The sequence below is a fragment of the Danio rerio genome, chromosome 3 (assembly GCF_049306965.1).
Source record: "Danio rerio strain Tuebingen ecotype United States chromosome 3, GRCz12tu, whole genome shotgun sequence".
Taxonomy (NCBI): Eukaryota; Metazoa; Chordata; class Actinopteri; order Cypriniformes; family Danionidae; genus Danio; species Danio rerio.
Genome location: NC_133178.1, coordinates 36979931 through 36999142, shown reverse-complemented (window position 1 = coordinate 36999142; position 19212 = coordinate 36979931). Strand labels below are relative to the sequence as shown.

The 19212-nt window shown below is 36.2% G+C and overlaps 1 protein-coding gene across 6 annotated transcripts in view; it reads right to left on the bottom strand.

Annotated features, from left to right (window-relative positions):
- Positions 1-19212, bottom strand: part of asic2 (acid-sensing (proton-gated) ion channel 2) — an 814368-nt gene that overhangs the window by 500977 nt on the left and 294179 nt on the right.

Genomic DNA, 19212 nt, shown 5'->3' with positions numbered 1-19212 from the left:
CGAATTTTTAAAAGTCTCTGCTGTTGCTGCTAATCAAACTCAGGCAGTGAGCAGAAAAACCCACTCACTCAGAGGAAACAGTGATTGCCCTTTCTGAATGCTAACAAACTGTGCTGTCCTTTAGCATTCATTCAGAAGCACTTTTTTTCCCACTCTGGCCTAGCATATTTTAGGCACTGAAATCAATCACAGGATTACAGAAAGTCTAAGGAAAAATAAACATTTCACAAAAGGAGGAAGATTACAGAAAACTGGCAGTAAGACAGAAAGCTGCACACAGGACAAACCAGGGAGATCATTTAGAAATATTTCAATTTTGGCCATTAGACAAAATTATTCAAGCCACGCACACACTGCAGATAAATCCAATGCTGCAAATCGTAACTTTTTGATTAAGTGGCTAATTCGTATGAATTTGTACAATCTTATTCCTACATTTTCATACGTTTTGCTCCTCTCACAATAACAGGGGTGCACAGTAAAAAGTGTCAAGCCAGTACAACAACAAAAAACATAATCCTTATAATTCTTCTTTATAATTCTTAACTATTAAAAACATCAGCTGCACTGACCTAGAATTATTTGTTAGTAATACAAAAAGCATTTAGTTGGGTTAACATTAAACTATAAGCTTTCTGGAGGGGTGAACTGCTCTGTAACAAAACTTTTTAAGTTGTGCCAACTGAACATTTTTTGTCTGCAGAACTGGAATGCCTGAAGTTGACTTAACAAAGAAAAATGTAATCCTTATTTTCTTTCATTTTTTTCTCATGTACTCAACTTTTTTCACCTTTAGTTGATAGGCCAGTAAACAGTATAGACAGGAGAGCTTGGGGAGAGGAAAGAGGAAAGGATCGGCATAGGATCTTGAGGCGAGAATCAACCTCGGGTCACCGTGAACACTGGAGTGCCATCAAGGTACTAACCACTACACTATTGTCACCGACATCAGTTTCACTGACCTTAAATGTCTTAAGTTGAATGAACAAAAAATTCTTTTGGAAATCGGTACTAAGAAATAAAACATTATCAGAACAAACAAACATAGTTCAACTGAAAAAAAATAAATTAATTAAAAAAATAAAACTGAGAAAAATGTTAACAAAACTATTAGACACAGGATTAGAAACAGGACAGGAAGCAAAACAATAATAACAGTAAACAAGACAAGGATCAAAACATGGCAGGACAAACAGGGACAAATGCTTTGTAATGCTTCACAGGAAGTATGCCGATGTGACGATATATTTTTTGGGCCGAGCTGATTATCTTCTGATCTGATCGACCTATAAAACACTAAGCAGACTGTCATGTTTTTCTGCCTAATTAACTGACGATACTGTGATCTGTGACACTCTGAAAGTAAGATGTTTCTTTTCGGACAGACCGGCCCATGTGACATAATCTGTAGCCCATTGGTTCTTCTCTGTATTTACATTGGGCTGACCCAATCACAAACTTCCATTTTGGGCTCTGTGTAAGTGTGCAACATTGGTGTATTTGTCAATATAGTCAAGAGTCACGCCTGTTTCTCACCCGACGCGCTCGTATGGAGAGCAGAAGCGGTGGGCAGGCATTTGCCTTTTGCATCTGCAGTGCGCAACGGATCACAGATCAATATATTCCTGACTAATCTGTCTAGTTACCTATCTGTCTATATAAATATTCTTTTTTTAAACTTTTCATCTGCACCAAGGCCCGCGACAACTTCCTCCTATGCTATTTCCTTAACCTGCAAGTCTATATTTTACAAATCATAAAGAATTCAGGTGTCTCAAGCTCTATGAAGAGTGTCATTCATGTATTCTAAGATGCACTCGGTCAGAAGACAATCATGAGATATCATGACATTATGCTTTTGATCATCAACATGCTGTAGGCTTATAGTTACAATAATATTTATACAATATGATTATAATAATATTTATACATGACCAAACTAATGTGCAACTTAAGCAAAACTAACTTTTTTTTTTTTTTTTTACATTTAGTTTTGTATAGTTTGTGTCAAAACAAATATTTGTTGCATTTTTAGTTGTTTAAGTTCATTTGATTGACTATAAGCAATCATTAAGCTATGTTTGATGTTTTATTGTTGAGTTAAACATTTGTTAAGGGTCTCTGACACATTGCTTTTATTATTTATCTTCATTAACCTTAAACTATGTGCATCAGCAGGCAGTTTTGTTATGTTCATTATTTAATATAGGCTCCTCAAAACACACAGGCACACACACACTGGACCACAAGTGTGGATTATAATTTTAGAATAAAAAAATATATATTTTTAAGTTTTTAATTTGTCAACTCTCATTATTTCCTATATATGGCTTTTGTGTTTTTATAGAATGGAAGTTGGTAAACATATTCAAGGGCGTGCACAAATAGGTAGCATTTTGATTGATTTAGTGGGCCGCTCTGTCGCAAAATGTCAGGACTGATTTTTTTTTTTTTTGCCCCAGTCCAGTCCTGCTGTGAATTATTGGAATAAAATAGCACAATACAACAATTTTGTGTTCATCAAATAATTTCTTTGACAGTAGCTGTTTCTTCCAAAGATATGAATTAGATGTATTCACAAAACTGGAATATTGCAAAAAAAAAATTTGCAAATAAAGAACTGTTTCCATCTGTTGAAGAGAACAAAATTGTGACTTCCTCATACGTTTTTTTCAAATATAAAACAGAAAAATGAAAAATTTCTTTGCTGCTAAAAGCTGATTGTGGCCATTTTTCATAAATAATTCATTACTGTGTGAGACCCCTCTTGGGAGGTGCAGCCAAGGTGCAGTTCTGGGAGGTAATAATACTAAACCACTTTGATGAAGAATTTTGCCTAAGGAATTCTAAAATGTCCAAAATAACAATTCAGATGTTATGCAATGTGGTCCATCTACAGGTTTGTCCATTAATGCCATCCAATCATGTTATGACTTTTTGATGTAAATGTGTTTCCATCATAGTATAAGTGCATTTATTTTCATCGGATAAAAGATTTACCCTACTCAGTTAAGCACATAAGCATTTTTATGCAATATTCCAAAATGTGCATAGAATCATAAAGATTTTGTACTATGTTGTGTCTGACATACTGTTTATTGTAAAATGCCCTTTGTACTCTTTCTATTCTAGTTAATGTTATTGTTTATTTTTTATGCTAAAAATAATAAAACATATATAAGCAATTTCAGCGCAATGGATGTGACATTTGCAGTAAAAACTCAAAACATAAATTCACATAAAAAGTTTGTATTAACATTATATTGAAACATCTGTTTATATTTTCCAAAACAACTAACCAAAGAGTTATGAGATCAGAAAAATATCAATCTGTAAACATGTTTTGTACTTTAAATAAGGAAAAATAACATGCATGCAAGTTTACAGTATAAAACATACTTTGTAGAAATTCTGGGAATTAAAAAAAATAAATATGCTAATCAACAGGACAAGAGTTGGCTCACAATAGAACAGACATGATTGATCTTATTTAATATTTTTGCATTTATGAAGGAAAAGCTTTGTTATGAATTTGACATCTCTACGTTATGGATGTGATGAATGTGAAATTGCTACTTGTGTGACTTTAGTAAATCAAATTAAATTGTTTAAAAACACTGACAGAGACAGTCTTGAGTATGTCTGAAGTACTGTAAAATACTTGCTTACACAAAAAACGTAGAAACGGTTTCAGTATTTTGTTGAAAACTCAATTTTTTGCATGGCAAGGTTGACATTTGCATGGAATTGCTCATATTAAAAAAAAAAAAAAAAAAAACAGATGGATGGAAACATGTAGCTAATAGCCCCATTCACACATACAGACCTTTCCGGAAAATTGCCGGCAATTTTCCGAAAAGGTTGTATGTGTGAACAGGTCCTTTTTGAAAATACCGGTAAATTCGTTCTGGCTATTTTCCGGAAAGAGAAGTTGTAACATTACCGGCAATTTGCCGGAATGCTGCGCTGTGTGAATGCAGAAGGAAGATTGCCGTAATAAGCGCGTGCATGTCTAAAACGTGCTGACGTGAGACGTCTGCTTTAGCCAATCACAACAGTCAGACGCATTCACGTCTTCGCGGTTTGTGAGAATAAAAGCCTTTGAATAATTTTCCAGACACATTTAGCTGCTAGAAGTTAGTCAGATTAGGTTTATATGTTCTTCTTAATGCCAACTGTGTAAATAATCATCGATGAGATGCTTATGATAAGCCGTTGTTTGTTTATCTTCAAGTTTTGCAAGCCTGTGCGTGCCTGCACACGCACATATTATGCGTGTGCATAATATGTCGACATGCGAAAGTGATCCTGCGAAAGTTGTTCACAATATTGATCATCCACAGAGTTTGTAATGTAGTCAAATGTTTACAAATACAAGCGCAGCCGTTTAAAGCTCATTTGTGGTGAATGATGTCAGAATTTACCGGTATTTTGGAATGGATGTGTAAATGCTCTTTACTGGAAAATTTCCGTAACGTCCTCGTCTGTGTGAACAGCGCTTTTTTGAATATACCGGTAAAGTCGTTCCGGAAATTTTCCAGATATTTACCGGTATCACTGTGTGAAAGGGGCTATTGTCTAGCTAATGTCAGACGTGGTCAATATGATCTGCTGAAGTTCAAACTGAGCATCAGTATAGTGTACAAAGATAATTTACTGTAAGTGACTTTGAATTTGTCATGGCTGTTGGTGACAGACAGGCTGGCTTGAGTACTTCAGAAGCTGCCAATCTGCTGGTATTTTCGCACACACATGTCTAAGATTTACAGAGAATAGTCTGGGAAAAAATGTAATCAAATATCACATATCACAACTGAGCAGCAGTTCTGTGGGTGAAAATGGCCTGTTGATGTCAGAGGAGCATCTCTAAACACACAACACATTAAACATTTAAGCAGGTGAGCTACAGCAGCAGAAGAAGAGGAGGACACTGATGATACTCCTGCCAGCTAACAACAGCAAACGAAGGTTGCAGTTCACACAAGCTCAAATAATTGGACAATAGAGAGCTGAAAAAAAAGATTGCCTGGTCAGATGAGTCTTGATTTCTGTTCTGTAACAATTGGATGGAATCGGAATTTGGTGAAAACAACATGAAAGCATAAATCCATCTTGTGTTGGATCAATGTTTCAGGCTGCTGCTGGTGGTGTAATGGCGTAGGGGAGATATTATTTGCACATTTTGCACCCCACTATTTGGAACAACGTGAGAATGTTGCTGACCATGTCAAACCCTTTATCACCACAGTGAGCCCATCTTGTGAAGGCTTCGTCCAGGTGAATAATGTGCTTTGTAACTATGTTCATCATGGGCATCGCTAGGCCACTTTTAATGAAGTTTTAGCCATGAGTTGTGCACTAATTTGTGATTATCTCAGTTGCCTTTAAATTTGATATGAAGATGGCATGAGGCTTTTGCAAACAACATCTGCAGATGCAGCATGATAAACAGAGAACAAGGTGTGTGTTTATTAATAGGTTGTCATAATGTCTGCAGTCTGTAGTTCTTTGTTGTACAGTTGATCCGGTGTACAAAATGTCATGGGGGAGCAAAAAGTTTTTCATCTATTTTAAATATTTTGCTGCAATCACCCCTCATCATCACACCCCAGCTGTTTCCTCTGAAGAAAATATAGTCTTTAATGAACTATTTGTCATTTTAATTTTACAAATGTAATGTTTTAATATGAAACATATCACAGTGCATGTGGTAACTGTACCCTACAGTCATGAACATTATTGATTAGTGACAGAATCAAATTAAATACATTAAAAATAATAATAATAATTTAAACTGCTTATCAGAGTGATTGACTGAAATGGTTTTGTATTTGTTAACAATCAAGATCAAGAAATATGTGAGTATATATATATATATATATATATATATATATATATATATATATATATATATATATATATATATATATATATATATATATATTCACTTTTTTAAATATTTCCTAAATGATGTTTAACAGAGCACTGAAATTTTCACAGTATGTCTGATAATATTTTTTCTTCTGCAGAAAGTGTTTTATTTCAGCTAGAATAAAAGCACTTTTTAAATTAAAAAAAAAAAAAAAAAACATTTTAAGGCCAATATTATTGCAGCGTAGGTTATTATATCAAAAATCAGAAAAATGACAGGAACAAACACAGCAAAGGTTACCTATACTGTGGTGTTATTTTCAATAGAAGCGACCCAGGCGGCCGCCTAGGGCGGCAGAATAGAGAGAGGGCATTGGCGATAATCTCCCCACCCCCCAATCCCCGATGTCGTACGCACAATCACAACCCCGTCTCTCGTTTTCACTTTCAGTTTGAGGACGGCATGATCATCTTTTGCCTAGAGCACCAGTTCAGTTTGCTCCTGACCTGCCCACAGCCGAATCTCTGTCAGTGATTGTCATCTTCGCATCATGATCAGTCCTGTTATCCCCTGTGCCACCGCTAGTGTGTGGAGAGAAAGCATGTGCACATTACAATGGAACTGTAAGTACATATTTGGAGATGTACCATATTGACATAGATGCGATCCAACAAAAGATCTGAACCCAACTCGATTCGTTTATTCGACTCTGAGTCAAATATTTCGCTAAAGAATCATTAGCTTTAAACATGCTGCACTTTAAGATTTAAACCTCAGCTGGATGTTTTTATTCCCTACGGAGCTGTGTAACACTACATGGAAGCTAATTTTCAAAAACCCATAATAGGGGCTCTTTAAATTTGTACTTAATATTTTTCTATAACATAAATCGTTCTCCTAAGTTATTTAGTTAGATAAGCTCCAGATATGGCTTCAGTACTGACTAATCTAATGCATATGCACAAATATAATATTGTCAAGCTTTATTGTCAACAGGAGATTTGCTACATGGATGTGAAGCCGACAAATACGCAGTAACTGTTTGATGCTTTTAAGTCAAACTCTCAGTAGCAATCTTTTTAGCTCCTTGTTAAATTTTAGGAGGACAAAGGGTTTAGTCCGGTACTAGCGGGCTGTAAAGCACCAATTAATACAAATAGTTTAGTAAACATCTGAAGTGAATCAAAAACATATATATTTTTTTCATTTTCAGAATTGTTCTAGACAAGAATGGATATTGTTCAATAATTTTAGGACAACTTTGATAAAAGATTATGATCCACATGAAATATTGACTACTGTAGTAGTTTGCAGTTCACTTCAGTGTTTTGATACTCATTCATTCATTCATTTTCGTTTTGGCTTAGTCCTTTGAGGGACTATGCATTTGTTTAACACAGCGGATCCCCTTCACTCTCGTACACCCATTCACCACCAACTTATCCAGCATATGTTTTACTCAGTGGATGCCCTTCCAGCTGCAACCCAGTATTGGGAAGCACCCATACACACACTCACACTCATACACTACAGTTTAGTTTATTCAATTTACATATAGCACATGTCTTTGGACTGTGGGGGAAACTGGAGCACCCAGAGCATCCAGCTGCAACCCATCTCTAGGAAACCTCTATACACACTCATTCACACTCATACACTATGGACAATTTAGCCTACCCAATTCACCTATGCTTGTCTTTGGACTCATGGGGAAAACCGGAGCACCCCGAGGAAACCCACGACAACACGGAGAGAACATCCAAACTCCACACAGAAATGCCAACTGACCAAGCCGAGGCTTAAACCAGTGACCTTCTGGCTGTAATGTAACAGCACAGCACAGTGCGCCACAGTTTTTAGACTTCTCTTCTAAACTCAACTAAACTGAAATCCTGATTTTTGCCACAAATGAATGGTTTAGATGTAAAGTTTGAAGTATTTCAGCTGTTTCAGAGCATATGATGCAGGAAACTTGCAATCTTCATTTTTCCTTATATCTTTATTGACAGTTAAATCACAAGGTATGTCCACAATGTAAAACACTTCTTTCATTAAAATAACTGCCTCTCTGACCTTGCTTTGATAGACTATCTCAAGACCACTCAGTTTGCGAAAAGTCTTCTCAAAAACATTTTCTATAAAATATTTTTCAAACATAAGACAAGCCCTTGAGAAAACTGACAGAAGCACATCCTTTCACTTCTCATCTCGGTGCTTTGTTTTCAGCAGTTCTTTCCCCTGATAATATCAAAATATGACATCTGAAGCCAAAGGTGTCTTCAATATCTCTGCAATCATATCAATTGAAAAGTAACAAAAATAAATGTTAAGGACGTGACAAAAGTTTCCAAGAGAGCTTAAAGAGCTCCATAGAACAAAAAAAATAAAAATAAATAAACAGCTGAAATCTGTTTTATATACAGTGGGGGAAATAAGTATTGAACACATTTTTTCATTATTTTTCTCAGAAACATCTTTCTATAGGTGCTGTTGACTTTCCCTGGATGTTGATGATTAAAAAAAAAACAAAGAAATACATATAAGTTAAGAAAGTAATAAAATGAAATGACACAAGGGAAAGAATTGAACACATGAAGAAAGGGAGGTGTGGAAAGGCAGTGAAAGCCCAGACAGCAACTGAAATCTTTCGATAGATATTTCGCAACCCTCTGCGCCTCCTCAACGTAAATTAATATTGACTGCTTCAGTCCAACATTTACATTAGGATGACGAAGATGAAACCAGGGTGGACATTTCAGCAAGACAATGATCCAAAACACAGTCAAGGAAACTCTCAAATGGTTTCAGAGAAAGAAAATCAAGCTGTAGAATGGCCCAGCAAGTCACTTGACCTGAATCCAATAGAAAATACAAAATAAAGATTTATTTGATCTTTGATAGACCAGACCCACAGAACCATCAAGATTTTTTACACTGTGTGAAAAACTCACACCTGAGCAATTCACATGACTGCATTCTCCATATGAGAGGCATCTTAAGCTGACATATTTTATATAAAGTATTAAATACATTTCTGCAATTCAGTACTTTATCCTTGTGATATTCATTGTAATTAAACTGAACTTTTTTCCGAATTTTGATGTTTTGTTATAGTTTTATGTTTGTAATGTTTGGGTTTTTACCAAAATCAGGTTCAATTCCATGTCAACAGTTCCTTTAGAAATATTATTCTCAGGGAAAAAAACAGGACTTGTTCAATACTTATTTCCCTTAAAAAGAATGTATAAGCTCCTGAGTACTGAAATCCCCTATAAAAGACACAGAGACTGTTATTATGTGTTAAAACACCGCCTATTTTCACTAAATGATGCAATTAGGTCCACTAAATCAATATTAAGCCCATAACCTGCATATTGGACTTTTATGCCTTTATCCAAAACTATTACAGGAAACACTGGATCCCATTTTACACAAGTTGTTATGTTTCTTTAGGGTCTTCATAAAATATAATTTAAATCCTTAGTGGTTCTTTAAAACAAGCTTTTTACCTTGTCTAAAACAGCTCAGTTTGTCAGCTCCATAAAAGATGACGAGATGCTGCTCAACACATTCCTCTTTTCAGAGAGTTTCCAGGCTGTTAATCACTCCCCAATGATTTTATGCCAGTATAAGTGTGTGATTGCTAATTTGGAAGTAAAAGTATAGCGTGCAAGTCAACACTTTCAGTTTGAAACTGTATTGAACATCGACCAATCGAACTAAATGGGTTTTTTATTACTATGAGAACATTTCTCGGAATGCTGATGTGTGTGTGCGACTTCTGATTCATATCCTTGTGAATGCCAATTGACTGTTGGTAAAATGTTGATTTATGTGAGTGGAGGACAATGTGGCCACAGTCTAATTAAATGCTTTGAGGAGCTGAGACAGGCAGCAATGGTTAAATTATTTATTTATTTATTATTATATATTTTTATTATTATTATTTTCCTCTTCAAATGTACATTTGTTAAATGATTAGTTCTTTGCTACTATTGTTTTTGATCTGCTTTTCTAGTACATTTGGACTATAACCCATGGTCAGGGCCCGACGGAATCTGCGGATGTTTTTTGCTATTTCTGTGGATAATTTTGGTAAAAATCTGCGTATTTCTGTGGAATTATTTTGGAAGCATCATAACTAAAACCTTAAATATGAAATAAAAAGTAATACCTTTTAAACTTTTATTTAATGTTTGAATTGCAAATCCAATTAGATCCACTTTATTTGGTAAACACACCAATTATCTCATATAATATATGCACTAAAAGACAGAAAATATTACTGTACAAACTGTATTGTACATAAATCAGATGAACAATTTCATATTAGTCAATAATATTACTGTAATTAATAAAAAAACAATACATTTAAATTTACATACATTTACTAAAGTAAATAAACAGAATTAATGATGGGCTAAAAATCTGCAGAAATTTGCTGAATTCTGTGGAAAATCTGCGGAATTCTGCACCTGCAGATTCCGTGTGGCTCTACCCATGCCACAATATTTATAACACTTCCCTCTGATTGGAAGCATAATCTACATTTATCCTGGCTATTTAAATAAACTTCTCATAAAAATCCTGATATAAACTTATCATCTATCAAGAAGTCAAATATACTGTAAAACCCAACAGTCAACTTTATCAAGTGAAATGAGTGTAGTTGACTCAAAATTAACTGAAAGTTAATTTTACTCACTTGAAACGTGTTTCGAACTCGTGTTGGAGATAATGAGTTAATAAAATACCTCATTACTTCAACTAAAATGTAGCAACTTCACAGTACTCATGATTAGTTTTTGAACTTAAATGGTTTGTTGCAATCAGTTTCCTCAAACAGTTTGAGTTACCTTAACTTTTTAGGTTTTACAGTGTAGAAACATGAAGCAAGCACTCTAACCCTTGTATATGTTTATATTTCATTGTTTTCTTCAACCTTTGAGTTGAAAGTCTCACTTTTGAGTCTCTTTGTCTTTACTTTCCTTGAACTGCAAACATTTTACTGTGCATCCATCCAGCAGCCAGAACTTATTCTGTTTGGCTTTTCCATAAAAGTCACTCTAGAATGCAAATCAACAAACCCCAAAAAAAGAAAATAGAAATATATCTCCAAAACAAGAGCAAAAAAGTAATGCCTTAAGATTCTAACTGAACATTCAATATAAAACTGGATGGATTGTTCAGGTCTAAGAAATTATCAGCCTGATCTCACGAGAAAACTTAAGTATTTTACGTTTTGCCAGTTTAGTGGCTAATTCGTACAAATTCGTACGAGTTCAGTTGTACGAAATGGTACGATTTTAAAAAGGAGGCGTGGCACCTAACCCCATCCCTAACCCCAACCGTCATTGGGGATGAGCAAATCGTACTAAATAGTACGAATTAGATCGTGTGAATTCATACGAATTAGCCACAAAATAAAAAAATTACGAATTGCTGTGAGATTGTGTTGGAAATTATATATTTATATAAAGCTGGGTTTACTTTCACTCCCTTAAGTCTAAGTTTCTTTCTTTCTTTCTTTCTTTCTTTCTTTCTTTCTTTCTTTCTTTCTTTCTTTTTTTCTTTCTTTCTGTAATCTAATAAAATGTCTATGTTTAGATAATATAATGAGTGTGTTTGCATATATTAGATTAAGTCTCTTTGGTCACATTTTTACAGTAAGGTTTCATTAGTTAATGCATTAACTCATTTTTCCGATTTTTGATACAATAACCTACGCTGCAATAATATTGGCCTTAAAATTATTTTTTTTTAATTTATTTAAAAAGTGCTTTTATTCTAGCCAAAATAAAACACTTTCTGCAGAAGAAAAAATATTATCAGACATACTGTGAAAAGTTTTTTTTTTGTTTTTGTTTACTATTTCTGTGCAGAACTTTGTATTAAATAAAATACATTTTTTTTAAATCAGCAGATTTATGCAAAATTGTGTAGAAGCTTAAAACCAAACACCAAATAAAAAAACACCTTAGACTATTTATCACTTGTTTGGTAAAGCTACAGTATAAAAGTTCTCACAGACAGTACATTATACTTAAAAATTGTATAGTACATTAATGATCTATACATTGGCATATTATTAAATAATATTACAAAAATTTATATAAAAACGGAATAAATCATAATCAGACATTTACAAAAGTAAATAAATAGACTGAATGCTGGCTTAAAATTTCTGTAGGCACGGATTTCTTGTGGGGCTACATAACTGATTAATTTCACATCTAATCTAAGGAAGCTAATAAAGTGACTCATTCACAGTTCATACACAGTTCGTCACGATGGGATGATCAGTAGAAAAGGTTAGAAGAGTGCTGTTTGTTTTTCAGAGAGCCCTACATCTCCATCTTCATGTACTGTAATTTAAAGTCAGAGTGATTACTCCATTTGGCTTTTCAGCGAAAGAAACATCAGTCATCGACGGTTTCAAGATGTGGTTTTTAATATTTGACTTGTATTGAGAAAGCAAAGGTGGCACACGAAATGAGAAAGGAATAAAGCAGGCTTAGAATGAGAAAGAATGAAATTGCCTTTATCGAGTGATCTGAAACAACGAAAACAAACGCCACAGACCTTTTCCTCAACAAAAAGAGCTTTCATTTCAGTCTTCCTTTTTTCAACTTCAAACCCTGAAATGCTCCTTATCTTCGTCTCTTTACTCCTTTTAATCTTTCTTGAAATTCCCTGTGTCTCTAGTCCTTGATAGAGTCCAACAACTTCCAGAATTTAAAACCTGTCTATTCGCGGTATGCACATACAACTCCAACGCAAAGCCAATTACATGTCATTATTCAATGGAAAGGGCATATGGCAGTGTTTGAGCTTATCAGAACGACTGTAAGAGAACAGAAGGAGGAAAGCAGAAGAAAAGGTGCCAAGGACAGAAAAGAGCGAGGAGGAGGGGGGGGAGGAAGTCATTAATGACACAGTGGAACATCGCAGCCTCCAGCTTTGCTCTCTAATTACATTTGGCTCTTTGTAACATTCTGGAATTACGTGCTACATTTCCAGCCTCCAAGTAGCTTTTAGAGAGCCCACGGACTAACACTCGGCTTTATCTCATTCTCGTTTATTCCCATTCTTTCTTTTTCACTATCTGCCTTTTATTTTGTGCCATCCACACTCGCCTGCCAGCTCCTAGAACAAACACAGAGCCAGTGTCAAGCCTCCGCAATTTGCTGCATGTTTTGTGGAGCCGGGTTACGGGGTGGGTTGAAATCTCAGCCGAGAGCACTATGGGTAATGGGCATTAGTATGGCTGAAGAGCTGGAATTCCACTAAAACAATGCTGAAGAAGAGGAAAATTTTGAAGTGGTTTTTAATTTGCAAGCGTATAATGTGATGGTTAATCGTTTGTGAAGCTTCATTAATTTTAGAGTCATTATGGAGGACTGGATCATTCGAAAAGGAAAAAAAAGAAAAAAGTGTTGAAGGAAGTTATGAGTTAAATAAATAACAAAGAAAACTAAACAGCAAATGAGTGAAAGAATAAATAAACAAACAAAAGAAAGACCAAATAAACGAAGAATGGTGAACAAAAAAAGAGCGAATGAAACAAGCTAAAAAGTGAAAAAAGTGAAGAAAATAAAGGAAGGAAAAAAGGCAGGAAGAGAGGGAAGAAAGAAAGAAAGAAAGAAAGAAAGAAAGAAAGAAAGAAAGAAAGAAAGAAAGAAACAAACAAACAAACAAACAAACAAACAAACAAACAAACAAACAGAAAGGAGCTCATATTTACAGTATGTATTCAAATTTGCATATTTATTTTTTCCCACTTCCATAATTCGCTCATAATTTTATTTTTGTATGCAAGGTTATGAAATTAACTTACAGTTAGTCAAACTTTAAGTACACAAAAATATGCAGACAAATAGAGCACAACAGCTAAAACACATTAAAAATGTGCAAAACTTTTAAGATCCTAACAGCTGGCTTAAAAATAGGGCTCTTTTACATATAAGAAAAAAACACTTTTAATCAAAAACTTTAACCATCTGTTATTTAATCCCCATAAATATGAAATGTGTTTGTTTTTTTTTCATCCAGCTTGCATTTTCCTATTTTATTCCAACATCAGCCATTAGCAAAAACAAGTGTCAGAGAATAAAGAATTGTTGGTGCCAGACTAGCTGGTCTGAGTATTTCAAACTGCTGATCTACTGGGATTTCCACGCACAACCATCTCTAGGGTTTACAGAGAATGGTCTGAAAAAGAGAAACTATCAACTGCAAGCAGCAGTTCTGTGGGCGCAAATGCCTTGTTGATGCCAGAGGACAGAGAAGAATGACCAGACTGATTCCAGCTGATAGAAAGGCAGCAGTAACTCAAATAACCCCTTGTTAAACCGAGGTATGCAGAAGAGCATCTCTGAACGCATAACACATCCAACCTTGAGGTGGATGGGCAACAGCAGCAGAAGACCCCACCGGGTGCCATTTCTGTCAGCTAAGAACAGGACTGAAGCTAAAACTCACACAGGCTCACCAAAAAACAGAAGATTAGAAAAAATATTGCTTGGTCTGATGAGTCTCGATTTCTGCTGCGACATTTGGATGGTAGGGTCAGAATTTGGCATCAAAAGCATGATCCATCCTTCCGCTCTCAATCCAATAGAGCACTATTGGGATGTGGTGGAATGAGAGATTCGCATCATGGATGTGCAGCCAACAAATCTGCAGCAACTGTGTGATGCTATCATGTCAATAAGGACCAAAATCTCTCAGAAATATTTGCACTACCTTGCTGAATCTTTGACATGGAGAATAAAGGGAGTTCTGAAGGCAAAAGCGGGTCCAACCTGGAAATAGTAAGGTGTACCTAATAAAGTGGCTGGTGAGTAGGCAGCACGGTGGCACAGAGGGTATCTAGTAAAATATTATGTACTGTCATCATGGCAAAGATAAAAGAAATCAATTATAAGAAATGAGTTATTTAAACTATTATGTTCACAATTGTGCTGAAAAAAATCTTTCTGTTTAAGATAAATTGTGGAAAAAGTATATGGTGGGGGCTATTTGTGCATAAATATGCATATGTATGTATAGTATATAATAATACATGTCTACAAGTCCCTCATTTAAATTTCCCTTTTAAGAACCCCATGATCATGAAAAGTGTGGTCAACATTCTTGTGAAAATAATGTTATGTTATTTCTTTCATGTTGTTCAGTGGTTTCAAGTATAATGTTTGTTGACTGGTGCTATAAAGTGTGTTCAGAATTCTGTAAATATATGTTTTATGTTGGTTCATATACACATACCACATCATGGTAGATTGGAAATCAAATGGTTGATGATTGGTTAATGCTTCAATGTGTTTGAAAATAACATACCACCTACACCAAACCTTACCCTAGACCTAAATTATAGTGTTTAAGAAAAAAAGGTGTAATAAAACACACATTGCTGAAGTATACATGCCATTTTGTGTTGTAATTTGAACTTTTACATGACTTAATTAACTGGAAATAATGCCATATGCCACACATATAGGGAGATGAATATGTCAAACAAGCATTCATTTTTTTCAAATGTATAAAATATATGTATATATTGAAAATCATTTAAAATTGTTGATGTTTCACTGCCTGGTTCTTATTTCAACTCAAAACTTTTCTTAGTTTTGCCAAAAAAGAAGTTTTTTTTTCCAGCAAGCCTGTGTGTCTTTCAAGTATATATAGTAACTATACAGACATTTCAGTATGTTTCTGAGAGACGCATTGACCTCAGGTCAGATAATATGCAGTAACACAAGATCCAGCATAATTTGTCAAAGCTTTCATCAGTTACCTGTGTTCTAACAAGTCTCAGATCTGCTTTTTAGTTTGTAGCAAACATTTGATCTTCTATGAAGTGTGCAAACTGGTGGGAAGAGTCGATAACCCCGGCAGATTTCACAAGTGCACACTGGATTTGAAGATTTGATAAAACGGTGTCTTTCCTTCAAGCAAACACATCAAAAATACATGGAGCAATTTGATCTTGTGCTCTTTGGCCCATGCAGTGATGAAAACACAGGTGGTTCAGGCTGACATTTGGGCTATTACATCAGTCCCTCTAAGCAACAGCAATGAGGTCACTTTTCTGTAATGCTGGACTGGCCGAACACAAAAAGTTGAAGGCACAATGGAGCCTGGAGCTAAAACTATCCTGAGGAGCTGTCAGAGTCAGGATGCATTCGCAAAAGGATTTGGAAAAGGATTAAGTGAAACACACACAAGGTCATGAAGCCTATATATATTATAATATACTGTAAATCAAATCACATAATTCATGTGAAAATGTATTCTTTCTAAACCTCTCCTTTCTATGAGCCTACTATGCTCTGATTGGCCAGATGACCCAGTCGGTTATGATTGACTCCAATCATCCTGCCTACAATATGCTCACCGGCCACTTTATTAGGTACACCTGTCCTACCTGTCCTACACAAATTTCTTATCAGCCAATCACCTGGCAGAAAGTCAATACATTTAGGCAAAAAATTGGACAATAAAGATGAGTCTCGATATCTACTGCGACATTTGGACGGTAGAGTCAGAGTTTGGCTTTAACAACATGAATCCATCCTGTCTTGTATTATTGGTTCAGCTTGGTGGTGTAATGGTGTGGGGATATTTTCTTAGCACACTTTGGGCTCATTAGTACCAACTGAGCATCATGTCAACGCCACAGCCTTCCTGAGTATTGTTGTTGACCATGTCCATCCCTTTATGATCTCATCTTCTGATGGCTACTTCCAGCAGGATAAAGCAACATGTCATAAAGTGTAAATCGTCTCAGACTGGTTTCTTGAACATGACTGAGTTCCCTGTACTCAAATGGCCTCCACAGTCACCAGAGCTCAATCCAATAGAGCACCTTTGGGATGTGGTGGAATAGGAGGTGCAGCTGACAAATCTGCAGCAACTGCGTGACGCTATCATATCAGTATGGACCAGAATTTCTGAGGAATATTGCCAGAACCTTGCTGAATCTATGCCACCAAGGATTAAGGTAGTTCTGAATTAGGCTTGGGCGGTAATACGATAATATTGTACACCTCGGGATCTAAAACTAGCATTGTGTCAGTTTCAATACCGTTATACCGTCATAAAAAACAATGCACTCATAGGAGACAAGTATTAAATATTATTTATTTAATGCTTACAAATGCGTATGCGTTATTGTCATCACGGGACAGTGTGGAGGAGACAGAGAGAGAGAGAGAGAGAGAGAGAGAGGGAGAGGTGGCGATTCGCGCACCAAGTGACCTGCTGTTTGGCAGTATTTCCCATTTCAACCGAACGAGAAGAGAGACGTGGTAAATAGGAACTAGAGGTCTGCATTCCCGCTGCTGTACCGCAGGAGCAGACCAAATTTCTTGCAGTGCGGGAATGAATTTCCAAATAAAGCGCCAAATCGGTCGGTAAATCTGGTGTAATTTGAAAGGGAGCGGGCATGCGGTCTAACAATATCGCTCCCGAGCACACGTGGATGATGTTTGTTTGTTTATGTGTGTGTGTGTGAGAGAGAGTGAGAGAGAGAGAGAGTGAGAGAGAGAAAGAGAGAGAGAGAGAGACAGAGTGCTGTGCGTCTCTCTCTCTCTCTCTGTGTGCGTGCGTGCATGCTAGCATGTGTGTGAATGAGAGAGAGCGTCCTGCGCAGATCTCTAATACGATCAAGACAAACAGGTAACCGCGATGGTTTAGGCACAAGCCAACAGTTTAGTGAGGCTGTCTGAGCCTTACGTCATTTTTTTTTTTATTATGCACGGTAATACCGGATACCGGGGTAAATCTGGATACCGCCCAAGCCTATTCTGAGTGCAAAACGGGGTCCAACCAGGTACAAGTAAGGTGTACCTAATAAAGTGGCCATTAAGTGTGAATAGGTAAAAACTCAACTAAATTTAAAATCTAAAGTTCATAGGTGATTCAAAACCACAGTGACTAGCAATGATCTCTGGTGCTTTTAGGGAACACAATAATTTTTTAATTTCGTTAAATAATTTTGAATGTGGTAATGGACACGTGTCCTATCCCACATACAAAATTATTTAATGCAATTTTTGTCTTTTCAAATTTAGTTTTGCTTCATATATTGTTTCATATATCATTCTGCAGTCTCTAGAAATAAGCTAATTAAAAAGTCTTTTTGAATATATTTAACATTTTAATAAAAACATGAACAAATAAACAATTTAATCAAATAAACAAGTTATTGTGCGACTTTATTACTATCATATCAATATAAGGGTTAGTGAATGGTTGGCCTATAGTTTTTTGACAAAAGGCAGTGCTACAACCCCGTAAAAAATCCCCCAAAATGTCACAGTTTTGACAAAAATATTAAGTAGTAATCATTTTTATATAAATACCAATAGCAATTATTAATTATTAACACTAAATAAACATTTAGGCAACATGGTGGCTCAGTGGTTAGCACCTTCACCTCACAGCAAGTAGGTCGCTGGTTCGAGTCCCGGCTGGGTCAGTTGGCATTTCTGTGTGAAGTTTGCATGTTATTTCCGTGTTGGTGTGGGTTTCTTCTGTGTGGTTCTGTTTCCCCCACAGTCCAAAGACATGCGCTTTTGGTCAGTTGAGTAAGCTAAATTGTCTGCAGTGTATGTGCGTGAATGAGAGTGTATAGGTGTTTCCCAGAACTGGGTTGCAGCTGGAAGGGCATCAGCTGTGTAAATCATATGCTGGATATGTTGGTGGTTCATTCCGCTTGTGGTGACTTCTGATCAATAAAGGGACCAAGCCGAATGATTTTCAAAAAAACATTTATTAGGGACCGAGCACCGAACGGTGCAAGGCCCTATTGGAATTGCTCCGTTTATTAGGGACCGAGCACCGAAACGGTGCGTAGGCCCTATTGGAATTGCTCCGTTTATTAGGGACCGAGCACCGAACGGTGCAAGGCCCTATTGGAATTGCTCCGTTTATTAGGGACCGAGCACCGAACGGTGCAAGGCCCTATTGGAATTGCTCCGTTTATTAGGGACCGAGCACCGAACGGTGCAAGGCCCTATTGGAATTGCTCCGTTTATTATTATTATTATTAGGGACCGAGCACCGAAACGGTGCGTAGGCCCTATTGGAATTGCTCTGTTTATTATTATTCTTCTTCTTCTTCTTCTTCTTCTTCTTCTTCCGCGGAATGAATCGCGGTTTTGAGGGGCTAAACATGCCCGAAAACTCACGAAACTTTGCACACGCCTCAGAAGTGGCGAAAATTTACGTTTGTTATGGGCTTCGGAAGTGGGCGTGGCAAAATGACTCGACAGCGCCACCTAGAAAAATTAAACGGACGAGCCCCCGATATACGAATCACGCACATGCATGAAAAT